Here is a 3,557-nt window from a genome sequence, read left to right on the forward strand (position 1 = left end):
GGCCACCCCCACATCCACACCCCCAGGCGCCCGCAGTACTGCTCTGAGCTGGCGGCCCCTCTCAGAGGCGCCAGGCTTTGGACCCCTCCCTCCAACATCCTTGACCCACAGCTTCTTTTTTATGAATCCTAGAGTTTAATGCCCAAATGTTTCTCTCAAAAGAGACACGGGGGTTGCCTGGGTGGCTCAGTGGGTTAAGCCGCTGCCTTCGGCTCAGGTCATGATCTCAGGATCCTGGGATCAAGCCCTGCATCGGGCTCTCTGCTCAGCGGGGAGCCTGCTTCCCTTCCTCTCTCTCTGCCTGCCTCTCCGCCTACTTGTGATCTCTGTCTGTCAAACGAATAAATAAAATCTTAAAAAAAAAAAAAAAAAGAGAGACATGGAAGGTCAAAGCAGGGCAGGGTGGGCTGGCCCCTGAGAGCCCGAGACAAAGGGCTGCACTCGCAGCAGGGGTCCCTGAGCAAATTCCACCCCCCACACTGGCCTTAACAAGTTTGGGATTTTCCCATGTGCGCGTGTCTCACCTGGTCAAAAGCTTAAATTCCACAAACAGCAGCAGCAGCAGCGTGTCTGACAAGAGGCCGGGGCAGCGACAGGCGCAGAACCCAGAACACGGCCCAAGCGAACTCTGCCCAGTGGCCAGGAGCCTTGGGGAGCACCTATCACCTCTGTAATGCACGTTTTTAGAAAGCAAATTACTGTCCGTGGGCGCCTGGGGGGCTCAGTGGGGTAAGCCTCTGCCTTCGGCTCAGGTCATGGTCCCAGGGTCCTGGGATCGAGCCCCACGTGGGGCTCCCTGCTCAGCGAGGGTCTGCTTCCCCCCGCCTGAAGCTCTGCCTACCTGTGCGCTCGCTTGCTCTCTGTCAAATAAATAAATAAAACCCAAATTACCGTCCAAGAGAATGGGTGTTGGCATCCAGCAATGAGAGGAAAGAAAGGGGGGACCCACGGGAAACAGTTAGTCTGTCCAAGAGTGACCCTGCTGGCAGGTGGTTTGCAGGTTCCGAAACCTTCCCCAACCCCTCTGCTTGAAATGTGCACCGCAAAGAGTCACCCCACAGCACCCGCGGCACACCGCGGGTCCCGAAGCCTGCCGAGGGCGCGGGAAGGCAGACCCCAAAGGAGCAGAGGTCATGGACCCTGACCCGGCCACCCACAGTGGGGCCCCGCCTTGCCACACTCAGAGCCGCCAACAGAAGGCGTCTGTCGGCAGCCAGGTCACTTCCCTGGGAAGAAGCAGGCCGTCCCCTCCCAGGCTGACCCACTCCACCCAGCTGGTCAGCTGGCACTCGGCCGCCCCCCGGTGCCCGCCCCACCCAGACATCCTGGCAGGGCCTCGGAGCAGCCTGCCAGGTAAAATGCAGGACGCCCAGATAACTCGGGCTTGCCGCTACGGCTTTTCTAGCCCAGTGTGTCCTCTGCAGTATTTGGGACACAGACTCAGAAAGTGCTTACGTGACACTCACACCTGACTGGCCGCCTTAACTTCCCTCGCCGAATGCAACACCATCGGAAAAGGCTCTGCTCTCAGGGTCCTGAGCGGAGGTAAGAAGGTGGAGGGAGTGTCCCCCTTCTCAGAACATCCCCATGGCACTCCGCCAGGCCAGAACCGCCCAGACGGGGCAAACCCTGGGCCGCAATCGGCCCCAGAGAGAGGGGCACGTGTTCCAGACGCCCCTTCCCTAAGCAAGCAGCTCCGAGGGGCAGGCGGCCAGGTGGCCCTGCCAGGCCCCTGGGCCACCGCCCCAGAGTCCCCATGCACAGACAGAGAGCTAACAGTTCCTTCACAGGGACCCAGGGGGTGTTCTGAGTGGGAGCCTGTGGTCCCACCTGCGGCACTCAGAGGGGGGACCAGCAGATGTGGGGCAGGCCAGGCCCCCGCCAAGTTCACAGGCAGACAGGCCTAAAAGCCAAGCGGCACAGCCCACACAGCAAGGGGGCCCAGGGTCTGGATGGGGGTCCTGCTCAAGCCGCCGGCCCCGTGCCAGGAAGGCAATGCCCGGGGGCCACGGCCCGCCACCCTGCCTGGTCCCCTCTAGTCTCCCTCCAGGAGCGGGTGTCCCTGTTCTGATAATCGTGCCTTCATCTATTCAATGAACCCCACGGCCCAGACGGCATGTGGGGACCAGCTGGCAGCCTGCAGGGCCGTGTCACCCGTTGGTGGGAGCCGTGGGGGCCTCCCACCAGGAAAGAGGGGGTCTGCACCGTACAGAGGTGGTTCCAAGCACGCACGCAGAGGGGAAGCAGAGCAGAGAAACTGCCTACAAGACAGGGAGGAGCCCTGAGCCGCAGCAGGGGGAGGGGGGCTGAGGAAGAGGCCGGGGGCTGCTGGGAAGGAGGCAAGGGAGTTGCCCCTGGGGTCCAGCATCTGTCAAGGAGCTTCCCTGGCAGCGTGTTGGGGAGGGGCCTCTGGGGTGACACTCCCGCCTTGCCCCTAAGGTGGGAAACGAATGGCCCCTCGCTTGTGGGGCCCCTGCACCCCTGCCTGCGGCCCACATCTGTCCACTAGGGGCCTGCTGCTCCACGGGATGGCGGGCCCCCACTCCCATGACTGCCCCTGAGCCGGAGGTGGGGGGCAGGCCTGATGGCTGACCCACTACACAGATGAGGTTAAGCCCAAGGTCACAAGACAGGCCTGGCTGGCTGGAGAGGTGAGTCCCAGGCTCTTGGGGGGCCAGCCAACCGGTGACAACAGTCGACTGGGACAGAGAGGACTGAGAGAGTTCCCGCCCCTGACACAGGGACGGCAGGCACCAATGGGAAGAGGGGACAGTGAGGGTAGGCCCTCTCCCTGTGGAGGAGCCAGCGGCGGACTGGCCCAGGACCCCACAGAACACAGTGGGGCAAGGCCCAAAAGGCTAGGGGCTTCCTAAGACCCAAAGCAGAGGAGGAAGTGGGGGAAGCCCGCAGGGCCCCAGCCGATTCCACACCACCCCCCACCCAGGGCTCCTTACCTCTTCCCACCCCTCCCAAAGCACCTCCCTGCTGGGCTGGGGCAACAGGAGGTGGTAACAGTGCGGGGGCGCGGGGCGAGCTGGGGGGAGGCGGCCGGCCGCAGGGGCTCCGCGCAACCTGCTGGGGGAAGCCCCCAGGTACACCCCAGGGGCTCCGGGGGAGGAATGCGGCCCCCAGCACGGCGCTCCCCACCCCTGCGCACCCCCACAGCCCGGAAGCTCGGCCCCGGGAGGGCAGCCAGCACCTCCCAGGGCCACGCGCCCCAGCTCAGGGCAGTGGGGGCTCAGCCTGCCGGGCCCGAGCGCTCAGGCCCGCCAGGCCCACAGGATGCTCCCGGGCCGCCCAGCGACGCGCACGGCGCCCGTGCCAGGCCGGGCCGGGCCCCCAACAGGTGGGCAGAGCCCCCGGACCCCCCCACCCCGAGCCCGCTCGGCCGCCGCCACCCGCTGGCCCCCGTCGGGGCCCGGCCCGGGGCCATTTCGGGTCGCCGGCCCGGGACAAGCAGGGCCGAGGCCGAGGTGCGGGGCCGAGCCGGCGGCTCGGGAAAGATGGAGCGGGCGGGGAACGGAGGCGAAGGCGGGGGGCGGCGGGCGGGGGGGCGG

This window comes from Lontra canadensis, unplaced genomic scaffold (assembly GCF_010015895.1).
Source record: "Lontra canadensis isolate GAN:19392208 unplaced genomic scaffold, GSC_riverotter_1.0 scaffold108, whole genome shotgun sequence".
In the NCBI taxonomy this organism is placed as follows: domain Eukaryota; kingdom Metazoa; phylum Chordata; class Mammalia; order Carnivora; family Mustelidae; genus Lontra; species Lontra canadensis.